This window comes from Pongo pygmaeus, chromosome 10 (genome assembly GCF_028885625.2).
Source record: "Pongo pygmaeus isolate AG05252 chromosome 10, NHGRI_mPonPyg2-v2.0_pri, whole genome shotgun sequence".
NCBI classification, from domain to species: domain Eukaryota; kingdom Metazoa; phylum Chordata; class Mammalia; order Primates; family Hominidae; genus Pongo; species Pongo pygmaeus.
In genome coordinates, this window is record NC_072383.2 from 36,279,212 (window position 1) to 36,294,242 (window position 15,031).

Below are 15,031 nucleotides of genomic sequence, written 5' to 3' on the forward strand. Positions count from 1 at the left end.
TTTTGTTCTCCTTCCAATTCATCTTCTATGTGACATCCAGAATAATCTTTTGAAAATGTAAACATGCCCATGTCATTCCACCAGCCAAAAAATTTTAATGGCTTCCCATAGTACTTATAATAAAATCTCTTTTCTTTGGTCTACAGGTCCTGGCTCCTATTTTCCTCTCTAACCTCATTTTAGGCAGTATCCCTTCTTTCTCTTTGCTCCAGCCTCCTGGCCTTCTTGTAGGCCCTTTTACACACCAAACCCTTTCCCACCTCATGGCCTTTGCACCTGCTATTTCCTCTTACTAGAATGTTCTTAACCCCATTCTTGAATGGCTGACTTTTTCCTCATCCTTTAAGCCTCTGCTTAAATGTCAGCATGCCAGCTCTAAACATCAATCTGAAATAGGTGCTCCATTCTTAGTCTCTCTCACAGGTCCTGACTTCCCCCTTAATAAAACTTATATTTTGCTGCTATACATTTAAATGTTTATGTAGGCTGGGCGCGGTGGCTCACACCTGTAATCCCAGCACTTTGGGAGGCCAAGGTGGGCAGATTACCTGAGGTTAGGAGTTCAAGACCAGCCTGACCAACATGGAGAAACCCTGTCTCTACTAAAAATACAAAAAATTAGCCAGGCGTGATGGCAGGCGCCTGTAGCCCCAGCTACTTGGGAGGCTGAAGCAGGAGAATGGCGTGAACCTGGGAAGCGGAGCTTGCAGTGAGCCGAGATCACACCACTGCACTCCCAGCCTGGGCAACAGAGTGAGCTCTGTTTCACAAAAAAAAAAAAAAAAAGTTAGCCAGGTGTGGTGGCACATGCCTGTAATCCCAGCTACTCGGGAGGCTGAGGCAGGAGAATCACTTGAACCCAGGAGGCGGAGGTTGCGGTGAGCCAAGATAGCGCCATTGTACTTCGGCCTGGGCAACAAGAGTGAAACTCCGTCTCAAAAATAAAAATAAAAATAAAAATAAAAATAAAATGTTGATGTTTCCCCCGCTAGACAGTAAGCTTCATGAAGCAACAGGACACAGATATGCGTTTGATTTACACCTGAATAAAACTGAACAAATGGTTAAATAAGGGAGATCTGAGATATAAATATCAAGGTTCAGAAAATATATCAAGGGTAATATATAGTATAATACCAATTTTGGTATATGTATAGCATAATACCAATTTGATTAAAACATAAGCATATATATGCATATATATATATATATGGAAAAAATAGAATACAGTGTACCAGAATGTAATGATTATCATCTAATTTTTTAAAAGTGTGTTATGCATTTCTGGGTTTTCCCAGTTTCTTGCAATGAGTAGAATTTACTTTTAAAATCAGAAACAAAAAACTTTCAGGCAGTTTTCCTGTTTTTAGTTTACTCTATTATAAAAAGTGAAAACTGGAAATAGTAAGAAATCTACAGATATGTTATGACTCGTTCAGCTTATGGGAAATACATTGGTTATTTCCTGGAGGCTGGAATGTATTAGCTATCAACGAAGTGATTAATCTTTTGGACTTGAAATAAAATTTACATCTTAGCTAAAGTCTTATGCTACTAAATAAATAATTGCTAATTCTTTGGAAAATGCGCAGTTGCATATCATTCTATACCTATCAAAGGGGTGTAAAATTTTGAGGAAAGACAATTATTAATAATATTTGTTGATGTTATACACCCAGAAACAGCTACATTTTAAAGAATTTTAACTTGTGTCCTAAAAAAGTCTTGGTCTGAATATCAATAATACTAGATTATCAAAAGTACCTATGAACCTAATTACAATAACCTCTGGCACAATGTACATGTACAAATATGCAGAAGCCAAGCACTTTTACATAATGATACAGTATTAAGTTTTCATAAACTTATAATTAGGAAACTATTCTTTTATTCACCAAGTATGAAAATTCTCAGTTATTTGAAAAAAAAAGTGTGTAAATTTAAATTCGTTAAAACCAGAAAACACTATTCCCTTTAAAATTCCAAGCAAAAAATGAAAAACAATTCACAATCAAGTCCATCAAAGTTTTCCTTTGTTTTATGCTTGAGCTAATTGGATAAATAGCTACTTTTCCAATTTAGGAACAAATCTTGCAGAAAATGATAGAATAGAAACACTCCTCATTTCTAAATCAACTAATTATTAAACTACTTCAGAGAAGCAGTACCGGAAAGAACACTCAGTAACTTCATCTATTTATGGCACCAAGCAGATGAACCATGTTTTGATAAAAATGTTCAGAAAGTTTTAATATATTATGAAGGCCCAGCACAACCACCCAGTCTCACATTCACTTGTCAAGTGAAAGAGATGAAGAAAAAAAGTCATCTGAACAACTGCACATCTTTAATTCAATTATTATGTTATAATTAAATCTTAGTAGCCATGATATACAGCCACAGTTTCCAGAGATTACACAAGAGTAAATTAGATGAGTACGGCAGGCAGAATATTCTGACATAATATTAAGATAAATTTAATCTAAAACTGCAATTTAGGACTATAAATATCCAACTTGCATGGAGGATACCAAACATACAAACACACACAGCTACACACACAAAGAAGGTTTACATTCTCATACTCTTCCTCTTGGAAATAAAACACTGGCCTCAACAGAGACTCCACAGCCCTCTTCTTCTAAGAGAAAGACATATAGTTCTGTTATATAACTAATTATCCAAGGCATTTTTTTCACAATCCAATAATATGAAACTCACTTTATTATAACAAGTAGAATATCTGAAAGCTTTATCTAGATCTTACAATACTATAGATCAATGAAATGTAGCTATAGATATAAAAATACATGTACACACTACACAGAGAGAGAGAGAGAGAGAGAGAGAAGTAAAATGACTTCCTTCTAATGTTCTTAGTTAAGACAATATTTCACACAAGGGACTGTCATTCAATTTTTAGGATCTTCTGTTTTTAGGAACTCACCTAAATCATTAACCACCAACAAATGAATACCTACATCATGTCTCTGTAATTTTCACACATAAAATATAGAAAGAACTAAAGTCCACCAGCATTTAAAATTATATTATAGTGTTTTAAAACTTTAGTTAAAAGATTTATTAAAGTTTTATCATATACTTTAGAAAAGGCCAAACTAGGCAGAGATTTTAGCAGCGTATATGCATGTTTGGTCTACATTTCTTTCCATTTTTAATATGTCTAAACCTTTAAAAAGTGAGAGAGAAAAATTTAAAAAAATAAGTCAACAAACCTTTAGACTGGGATCCCAAAGGGCTACAATTGAGAAGGCTAAATCAGAAGAACAACCCTCAAGAGCAATGAAAGCCAGATTAGAGTCACTCAAATGTTTAAGGAATTAAGGTGAACTTTTACTAGCCTTTCTGTATCTACATAAGTAAAAGTAAACCCACTCTAGAAAAATACAAAATCATTCAAACCTTTGCATTATCTCTAATTTTTCATATACCATATGCAGCAATTATCATCAGAAATGAGAACTTCTGTTCCAGCTCTATGTAATAGATCACAGCAGCATATAGCAGACCAAGATCTCAAATAAACAACATTACACCTCACAGAACTAGAAAAAAAAAACAAAACTAAGCTCAAAGTCTGTGGAAGGAAGAAAATAATAAAGATCAGAAAAGAATAAATAAAATAGAGACTAGCAAGACAATAGAAAATAACAATAAAACTAAGAATTAATGTTTTGAAAAGGTAAACAAAATTGACAAACCTTTAGTCAGAGAGAAAAAAAAAAAGGAAGACAAACACAAATTCAGAAATCAAAGAGAAGACATTACAACTGATACCACAGAAATACAAAAGACCATAAGAGACTGCTATAAACGAGGTACCTACAAACTGGATAACCTAGGTGAAATGGATAAATTCACAGAAACATACAACCCACAAAGACTGAATAAAAAAAAAAGATAGAAAACCTGAATAAGCAAATAATGAATGAAATGTTTAAATCAATAATAATAAAAAAGAAATATCCCATCAAAGGAAAAACAAGGCCAGATGACTCACACAGAATTCTACCAAATGTTAAAAGAAAAAATACGGGTTGATTATCCCTTATCTGAAATGCTTGGGACAAGAAGTGTTTCAGATTTCAGAATTTTTCAAATTTTGGAATACTATATATACATATTAGGATATCTTGGGAATGGGACCCATGTCTAAACATGAAACTCCTTTGTTTTATGCTTTAGTGTGTGTCTTATTTATGCTTCAGTGTATATTTTATACACATAGGCTGAAGGCAATCATATACAATAACTTTAATAATTTTGTTCATGAAACAGGGTTTTGATTGCATTTTACTGTGACCCATCAGATAAGGTCACATGTAAAATTCTCCACTTGTGGCATTATGACAACACTCGAAAAGTTTCAAATTTTGGAGCATTTTGGATTTTTAGCTTTCAGATTAGGGACAATCAATCTGTAATACCAATCCTTCTAAAACTCTTCCAAAAACTGAAGTAAAGGGAATGCTTCCAAACTAATTTTACAAGTCCAGCACTACCCTGTGTGATGGTTAATACTGAGTGTCAACTTGGTTGGATTGAAGGATGCAAAGTATTGTTCCTGAGCGTGTCTGTGAGGGTGTTGCCAAAGGAGATTAATATTTGAGTCAGTGAACTGGGAGAAGCAGGCCCACTCTCAATCTGGGTGGGCACCATCTAATCAGCTGCCAGCACACTACAATAAAGCAAGCAGGAGAAGAGGGAAAAGCAGACTTGTTAAGTCTTCCGGCCTCCATCTTTTTCCCATGTGGATGATTCCTGCTCTCAAACATCAGACTCCAAGTTCTTCAGCTTTTGGACTCTTGGACTTACACCAGTGGTTTGTGATTGTGTGAGTCAATACTTCTTAATAAACTCCCATTTATACATACATCTATCCTATCAGTTCTGTGCCTCTAGAGAACCCTGACTAATACACCCTGATACCAAAGCCAGACAAAAACATTATAAGAAAAGAAACTAAAGGCAGCTATCTTTGATGATCACAGGTACAAAAATCTTGAACAAAATACTATCAGCCTGAATTCAACAGCACATTAAAAGAATAATTTATCATAAGTGGGATTTATCCCTGGGATGCAAGGATGGTTCAACATACACAACTCCGTAAAGATGATACAGTACATTAACAGAACGAATTATGAAAACTATATGATCAATTCAATGGAGCAAAAAAGGCTTTTAACAACATTCAAGAAAGTTTCCAGATAAAAATTCGAAACAAGCTAAGTTTTAAAGGAATATACCTCTATACAATACAAGACATATATGAAAATCCCACAGCTAACATCATACTGAAAGCTTTTCTTCCAATTCAGGAACAAGACAAGGATGCCCATTCTCACACTTCTACTTAACATAGGACTACAAGTTCTAGCCAGAGCAATTAGACAAGAAAAAGAAATAAAAGGCATGCAAATTGGAAAGAAAGAAGTGAAACTGTTTCTATTTGCTAATGACATGATCGTATATAGAGAAAGTTCTAGACTCCACTAATAAACTATTTCAGCTGATAAAGTCAGTAAAGTTATAGGATACGAAATCAACACAGAAAAATCAGTAGTATTTCTTTACACTAACAACAAATTATCTGTAAAAGAAATTATAGAAAATCCCATTCACAATAACATGAAAAAACACAAAATACTGAGGAGTAAATTTAACCAAAAAGGTGAAAAACCTATATAATAAAAAAACAAAACACTGATGAAAGAAATAATTATGACACAAATAAATGGAAAACTATTCTACGTTCGTGGACTGAAAATTTAATATAGCTAAAATGGCCATATTACATAGATGATGCAATCTCTATCAAAATTCCAAGTTATTTTTCACAGAAATAGAAAATACAATCCTAGTTTTATATAGAACCACAAAAGATCCCATATAGCCAAAAAGTAACCTTGACAAAAAAAGAACAAAGCTGAAGGCATCACACTACCTGACTTCAAAATCGATCACAATGCTATAGTTACCAACACAGCATGTTACTGTCATAACAACATATAATGACCAGTGGAACAGGACAGAGAGTCCAGAAATAAATCCATGCACAACACAGAATGTGGAAAGGAGAGATGTTGATCAAAGTGTACAAAATTTCAATTAGGAGGAATAAGTTTTAATGATCTGTAGAAAAAAAGTGACCGTAATAATAATACACTGTGTATTTCAAAATTGCTAAGAGAAAATTTTAAATATTTTCACCACAAAAAGAATAATAAGTAGATGAGGTACTGGATTTCTTAAACAACCTGATTTAATTATTCCCATAATGTAAACATATAAAATATCACATTGCATCCCATAAATATATAATATGCAACTATTGTCAATTAAAAGTTAAAACAAAAACTCTAAAATTCAATGAAACAACTGAAAGAAAGAGATAGAAAGGGACCAAAGAACAAACAAAACAATTGACAAGCCTTTACCTAAACTAATTTTAAAAAGAGAGAAATCACAAATAAAATAATAAATGAAAGAGAAAACATTATAAGTGATGGTACAGGAATAAAAATGATCATAAGGGACTATTATGAACAACTTTAGCCAACAAATTGAATAACCCAGAAGAAATGGATAAATTCTTAGAAACATATACTAAGGCTGAACCATGAAAAGATAGGAAACTTGAACAGACCAATAATGAATAAGAGATTGAAGCAGTAATCAACAACCTCAAAAGCAGTAATCAAAAAGAAAAACCTGGGACTTGATGGCTTCTCTGATGAATGCTGCCAAACATTTAAACAAGAATCAATATCAATCTTCCTTAAATTCTTCCCAAAATATTAAGAAAAAGAAACACCTTTCAGACTCATTTTATGAAGCCAGCATTATCATCATACCAAAGCCAAACAAGGGCACAACTGGAAAAGAAAATTATAGGCCAATATCCTTGGTGAATATGGATGTAAAAATCCTCAACAAAATACAAGTAGACCAAATTCAACATCACATTAAAAGGATCATCCTTGTCTATAATCCTCACTAGCTAGACACCTGGTGTCACCAACTAATGGCATGGGTTGCCTAGAGGGCAGAATCTTAGATTTTTCTTAGTTTTCCTATAATATTCTGAATTGATAAAATAAATTTGACAGTAGTGCTTACAAATTTTTCAAAATGCCTATGTAAAATTGAATTGTTTACAATGCCCATAAAATAAAAATACAAATAGGCTAGACGTTGTTCTGTACTTCATGTTGTACTGCAAGAAACTGATCACCACATTTAAAACTTGGGAGAAGACAGCTACCATATCAATGATTAACCACAGAATAAAATTTTAGGCTGTGGTTTTTCAGTATACATGTACTATCACAAAATCTTATGTTGTGATTTATCTTTATTTAAAACTTTAGATGCTTCACATTTAAGGAAAATTGTGGCTGCATAAGGTTTCTAACTGGACTATACTATGAGTATCAGGGGTTTTTTTTCAATATACAGCCTAGATATATTTTGATAAAAAATAAATACTCTTTTTTTAGAAATAAATTATGATAATAGAGATGTTTACCTTAATCTTGTCTTTTTCCTTAATTTTCAAAATAAAGGGCTAGCAATCTATATTGACAACCTTCAAACTTTTCCTTCAAATGTTACTGATTCATATAGCAAAACCCTATCACACACTGATTTAACATACATAAATGTCAACAAAATATATCAGTATTATTCATGCCAATGTAGCCTTTACACAAGAGATACACCTAATTAAAATCATAGCTACAACTCTAATAATTCATATTTTATTTTGTAATATAATTGGCAGTACATGAATATATTGACTATAAATAAAACATAGATCTGTCATTGTTTATTGATTGGCTATCAAAGAAACTGTAAGGATGGGACTTTCACTTCCAGAAAGATGGAGTCGTTTCTCTATTTTTCTTGCAAAGTACAACTAAAAACACTGAACTACATTATAGTTATTTCTTTATCAATGCCGATATTCTGGTTGTGATAATGTACTAGAGTTTTTAAGATATTACCACTTGGTGAAAGTGAGCAAACAGGACATAGGATTTCTCTGTATTATTTCTTATGTAAGGACAAATACAAACCAAAAATTAAAAGTAAGAGGGTCAGGCCAGAGGTAGTGGCTCACACTTATAATCCCAGCACTTTAGGAGGCCAGGGTGGGTGGATCATGAGGTCAGCAGTTCAAAACCAGCCTGGCCAACATGGCAAAACCCCATCGCTACTAAAACTACAAAAAAAAAAAAAAAAATAGCCAGGCATGGTGGCGGGCACCTGTAATCTCAGCTACTCGGGAGGCTGAGGCAGTAGAATTGCTTGAACCCAGGAGGCAGAGGTTGCAGTGAGCTGACATTGTGCCATTGCACTCCAGCCTGGGAGACAAGAGCAAGACTCTGTCTAAAAAAAAATAAATAAGAGGCTTAATTCTCCCTGTTGATAATAAGAGAAAATATTTCCCTCCCTCCTTTTATTCAGAGCGTTTACTTTGGAAAACATGTAATTACAAGTACTTTCTCTCTCTGAAGTGTATATAAATCCTTTTGAAAACTCTGGTCAGCTTTATAACCCAGGAATGTCTTTCTCAGGAACATAGGAGCCATCTTTATATAATGTAAACATCAAAATAACTTGCACCTCTGTCTCCCAGTTTCTGTGGGAAAGTAGGAGCCTAATTTTGGTAGAGTCATTGTTCCAAGTGGCAAAACTACCTTTTGTCCTAAAGACAGGAAGTTTGTTTTTCCTCCATATAAAGCCAATTACCTAACATAGATGGTTATGATGCAGTTCAGTTGAGCCCCAAAATTGGGACTTAGCCTGGGAGGGTTCTTAGCTTCACCCAGAAAAGAATGCAAGGGCAAGCTGGTGGTGTTAAACAACAACTTTTATTGAAGTGTCAGTGTACAGCAACAGCAGTTACTGCTCTTTGCAAGCAGGGCTACACCATAGGCAATGTGCCAAAGTAGCAGCTCAAAGGTGCTTCTGCAGTCAGATTTATATTCACTTTTAACTACATGCAAATTAAGGAGCAGTGTATGCAGAAATTTATAGGAAAAGAGTGGTAACTTCTAGGTCATTAGGTTGTTGTCATGGAAAGGGGCAATTAATTCCAGGTATTGTCACGGCAATGGTAAACTGACATGGCACATTGGTAGACATCTTATGAAAAGCTGCTTCCACACCAGCCCTGGTTTTGCTAGTCCTCAATTTGGTCTAGTGTCTAAGCCTAACCTCTGGAGTCGAGTCCCAACTTCCACCTCAGTTACACTATGAGCAAATGAGATTTTTTTTTCCTGTGATACAAGGACGATTCAAAAAAAGCAAATCAATTAATGCAATATACAATAAAACAGATTAAAAGATAAAATACCATGACCATCTCAATAGACACAGAAAAAGCACTGGACAAAATTCTACAACCTTTCTTGATGAAAATAGTAAATACTTTACCTGAACATGACAAAACCATGTACGTAAAGCCTATGGCAACATCATACTCAGTGGTGAAAAACTGAAAGCTTTTCCTCTAAAATCAGGAAAAAGGCAAAGATGACAATTCTCACCCCTTCTAATCAACATAGTATGAAAATCCTAGCCAGAGCAATTAGACATGAAAAAGAAATAAAAGGTATCCAAATCAAAACAGAGGAAGTAAAATTATCTTCATTTGCAAATGACCGTTTTTTGTTTTTTTTTAAATTACTGCTTTTTTTTATTATTATTATTATACTTTAAGTTTTAGGGTACATGTGCACAATGTGCAGGTTTGTTACATATGTATACATGTGCCATGCTGGTGCGCTGCACCCACTAACTCGTCATCTAGCATTAGGTGTATCTCCCAGTGCTATCCCTCCCCCCTCCGCCCCACCCCACAACAGTCCCCAGAGGTGATGTTCCCCTTCTTGTGTCCATGTGTTCTCATTGTTCAATTCCCACCTATGAGTGAGAATATGCAGTGTTTGGTTTTTTGTTCTTGCGATAGTTTACTGAGAATAATGATTTCCAATTTCATCCATGTCCCTACAAAGGACATGAACTCATCATTTTTTATGGCTGCATAGTATTCCATGGCAGATATGTGCAACATTTTCTTAATCCAGTCTATCATTGTTGGACATTTGGGTTGGTTCCAAGTCTTTGCTATTGTGAATAATGCCGCAATAAACATACGTGTGCATGTGTCTTTATAGCAGCATGATTTATAGTCCTTTAGGTATTTACCCAGTAATGGGATGGCTGGGTCAAATGGTATTTCTAGTTCTAGATCCCTGAGGAATAGCCACACTGACTTCCACAATGGTTGAACTAGTTTACAGTCCCACCAACAGTGTAAAAGTGTTCCTGTTTCTCCACATCCTCTCTAGCACCTGTTGTTTCCTGACTTTTTCATGATTGCCATTCTAACTGGTGTGAGATGGTATCTCATTGTGGTTTTGATTTGCATTTCTCTGATGGCCAGTGATGATGAGCATTTTTTCATGTGTTTTTTGGCTGCATAAATGTCTTCTTTTGAGAAGCGTCTGTTCATGTCCTTCACCCACTTTTTGATGGGGTTGTTTGTTTTTTTCTTGTAAATTTGTTGAAGTTCATTGTAGATTCTGGATATTAGCCCTTTGTCAGATGAGTAGGTTGTGAAAATTTTCTCTCATTTTGTAGGTTGCCTGTTCACTCTGATGGTAGTTTCTTTTGCTGTGCAGAAGCTCTTTAGTTTAATTAGATCCCATTTGTCAATTTTGACTTTTGTTGCCATTGCTTTTGGTGTTTTAGACATGAAGTCCTTGCCCATGCCTATGTCCTGAATGGTAATGCCTAGGTTTTCTTCTAGGGTTTTTAGGGTTTTTATGGTTTTAGGTCTAATGTTTACGTCTTTAATCCATCTTGAATTGATTTTTGTGTAAGGTGTAAGAAAGGGATCCAGTTTCAGCTTTCTACATATGGCTAGCCAGTTTTCCCAGCACCATTTATTAAATAGGGAATCCTTTCCCCATTGCTTGTTTTTCTCAGGTTTGTCAAAGATCAGATAGTTGTAGATATGCGGCGTTATTTCTGAGGGCTCTGTTCTGTTCCATTGATCTAGATCTCTGTTTTGGTACCAGTATCATGCTTGTTTTGGTTACCGTAGCCTTGTAGTATAGTTTGAAGTGAGGTAGTGCGATGCCTCCAGCTTTGTTCTTTTGCTTAGGATTGACTTGGCAATGCGGGCTCTTTTTTATTCCATATGAACTTTAAAGTAGTTTTTTCCAATTCTGTGAAGAAAGTCATTGGTAGCTTGATGGGGATGGCATTGAATCTAAAAATTAACTTGGGCAGTATGGCCATTTTCACGATATTGATTCTTCCTACCCATGAGCATGAGATGTTCTTCCATTTGTTTGTATCCTCTTTTATTTCATTGAGCAGTGGTTTGTAGTTCTCCTTGAAGAGGTCCTTCATGTCCCTTGTAAGTTGGATTCCTAGGTATTTTATTCTCTTTGAAGCAATTGTGAATGGGAGTTCACTCATGATTTGGCTCTCTGTTTGTCTGTTGTTGGTGTATAAGAATGCTTGTGATTTTTGTACATTGATTTTGTATCCTGAGACTTTGCTGAAGTTGCTTATCAGCTTAAGGAGATTTGGGGCTGAAACAATGGGGTTTTCTAGATATACAATCATGTCGCCTGCAAACAGGGACGATTGGACTTCCTCTTTTCCTAATTGAATACCCATTATTTCCTTCTCCTGCCTAATTGCCCTGGCCAGAACTTCCAACACTATGTTGAACAGGAGTGGTGAGAGAGGGCATCCCTGTCTTGTGCCAGTTTTCAAAGGGAATGCTTCCAGTTTTTGCCCATTCGGTATGATACTGGCTGTGAGTTTGTCATAGATAGCTCTTATTATTTTGAGATACGTCCCATCAATACCTAATTTATTGAGAGTTTTTAGCATGAAGGGTTGTTGAATCTTGTCAAAGGCCTTTTCTGCATCTATTGAGATAAATCATGTGGTTTTTGTCTTTGGTTCTGTTTATATACTGGATTACATTTATTGATTTGCGTATATTGAACCAGCCTTGCATCCCAGGGATGAAGCCCACTTGATCATGGTGGATAAGCTTTTTGATGTGCTGCTGGATTCGGTTTGCCAGTATTTTATTGAGGATTTTTGCATCAATGTTCATCAAGGATATTGGTCTAAAATTCTCTTTTTTAGTTGTGTCTCTGCCCGGCTTTGGTATCAGGATGATGCTGGCCTCATAAAATGAATTAGGGAGGATTCCCTCTTTTTCTATTGATTGGAATAATTTCAGAAGGAATGGTACCAGTTCCTCCTTGTACCTCTGGTAGAATTCAGCTGTGAATCCATCTGGTCCTGGACTCTTTTTGGCTGGTAAGCTATTGATTATTGCCACAATTTCAGCTCCTGTTATTGGTGTTATGTTGTGTCTTTGTTCTCATTGGTTTCAAGGAACATCTTTATTTCTGCCTTCATTTCGTTATGTACCCAGTAGTCATTCAGGAGCAGGTTGTTCAGTTTTCATGTAGTTGAGCGGTTTTGAGTGAGATTCTTAATCCTGAGTTCTAGTTTGATTGCACTGTGATCTGAGAGACAGTTTGTTATAATTTCTGTTCTTTTACATTTGCTGAGAAGAGCTTTACTTCCAAGTATGTGGTCAATTTTGGAATAGGTGTGGTGTGGTGCTGAAAAAAATGTATATTCTGTTGATTTGGGGTGGAGAGTTCTGTAGATGTCTATTAGGTCCGCTTGGTGCAGAGCTGAGTTCAATTCCTGGGTATCCTTGCTGACTTTCTGTCTAATGTTGACAGTGGGGTGTTATAGTCTCCCATTATTAATGTGTGGGAGTCTAAGTCTCTTTGTAGGTCACTCAGGACCTGCTTTATGAATCTGGGTGCTCCTGTATTGGGTGCATATATATTTAGGATAGTTAGCTCCTCTTGTTGAATTGATCCCTTTACCATTATATAATGGCCTTCTTTGTCTCTTTTGATCTTCGTTGGTTTAAAGTCTGTTTTATCAGAGACTAGGATTGCAACCCCTGCCTTTTTTTGCTTTCCATTTGCTTGGTAGATCTTCCTCCATCCTTTTATTTTGAGCCTATGTGTGTCTCTGCACGTGAGATGGGTTTCCTGAATACAGCACACTGATGGGTCTTGACTCTTTATCCAATTTGCCAGTCTGTGCCTTTTAATTGGAGCATTTAGTCCATTTACATTTAAAGTTAATATTGTTATGTGTGAATTTGATCTGTCATTATGATGTTAGCTGCTTATTTTGCTCGTTAGTTGATGCAATTTCTTCCTAGTCTTGATGGTCTTTACAATTTGGCATGATTTTGCAGCGGCTGGTACCAGTTGTTCCTTTCCATGTTTAGCACTTCCTTCAGGAGCTCTTTTAGGGCAGTTCTGGTGGTGACAAAATCTCTCAGCATTTGCTTGTCTGTAAAGTATTTTATTTCTCCTTCACTTATGAAGCTTAGTTTGGCTGGATATGAAATTCTGGGTTGAAAATTCTTTTCTTTAAGAATGTTGAATATTGGCCCCCACTCTCTTCTGGCTTGTAGAGTTTCTGCCAAGAGATCCACTGTTAGTCTGATGGGCTGCCCTTTGAGGGTAACCCGACCTTTCTCTCTGGCTGCCCCTAACATTTTTTCCTTCATTTCAACTTTGGTGAATCTGACAATTATGTGTCTTGGAGTTGCTCTTCTTGAGGAGTATCTTTGTGGCATTCTCTGTATTTCCTGAATCTGAATGTTGGCCTGCCTTGCTAGATTGGGGAAGTTCTCCTGGATAATATCCTGCAGAGTGTTTTCCAACTTGGTTCCATTCTCCCCGTCACTTTCAGGTACACCAATCAGACGTAGATTTGATCTTTTCACATAGTCCCGTATTTCTTGGAGGCTTTGCTCGTTTCTTTTGATTCTTTTTTCTCTAAACTTCCCTTCTCGCTTCATTTCATTCATTTCATCTTCCATCACTAATACCCTTTCTTCCAGTTGATCGCATCGGCTCCTGAGGCTTCTGCATTCTTCACGTAGTTCTCGAGCCTTGGCTTTCAGCTGCATCAGCTCCTTTAAGCACTTCTCTGTATTGGTTATTCTAGTTATACATTCGTCTAAATTTTTTTCAAAGTTTTTAACTTCTTTGTCTTTGGTTTGAATTTCCTCCTGTAGCTCGGAGTAGTTTGATCGTCTGAAGCCTTCTCTCAACTCATCAAACTCATTCTCCGTCCAGCTTTGTTCCGTTGCTGGTGAGGAACTGCGTTCCTTTGGAGGAGGAGAGGCGCTCTGCTTTTCAGAGTTTCCAGTTTTTCTCCTCTGTTTTTTCCCCATCTTTGTGGTTTTATCTACTTTTGGTCTTTGATGATGGTGATGTACAGATGGGTTTTTGGTGTGGATGTCCTTTCTGTTTGTTAGTTTTCCTTCTATCAGACAGGATACTCAGCTGCAGGTCTGTTGCAGTTTGCTAGAGGTCCACTCCAGACGCTATTTTCCTGGATACCAGCAGCGGTGGCTGCAGAACAGTGGATTTTCGTGAACCGCGAATGCTGCTGTCTGATCGTTCCTCTGGAAGTTTTGTCTCAGAGGAGTACCCGGCCGTGTGAAGTGTCAGTCTGCCCCTACTTGGGGGTGCCTCCCAGTTAGGCTGCTCGGGAGTCAGGGGTCAGGGACCCACTTGAGGAGGCAGTCTGCCTGTTCTCAGATCTCCAGCTGCATGCTGGGAGAACCACTGCTCTCTTCAAAGTTGTCAGACAGGGACATTTAAGTCTGCAGAGGTTACTGCTTTTTGTTTGTCTGTGCCCTGCCCCAAGAGGTGGAGCCTACAGAGGCAGGCAGGCCTCCTTGAGCTGTGGTGGGCTCCACCCAGTTCGAGCTTCCCAGCTGCTTTGTTTACCTAAGCAAGCCTGGGCAATGGCGGGCTCCCCTTCCCCAGCCTCACTGCTGCCTTGCAGTTTGATCTCAGACTGCTGTGCTAGCAATCAGCAAGACTCCGTGGGCGTAGGACCTTCTGAGCCAGGT

General features: G+C 36.7%; 1 protein-coding gene across 2 annotated transcripts in view; it reads right to left on the reverse strand.

The window, feature by feature from the left end:
- CPNE8 (copine 8) overlaps positions 1 to 15,031 on the reverse strand; it is a 264,159-nt gene that overhangs the window by 199,618 nt on the left and 49,510 nt on the right. The gene's annotated exons all lie outside the window — the stretch shown is intronic.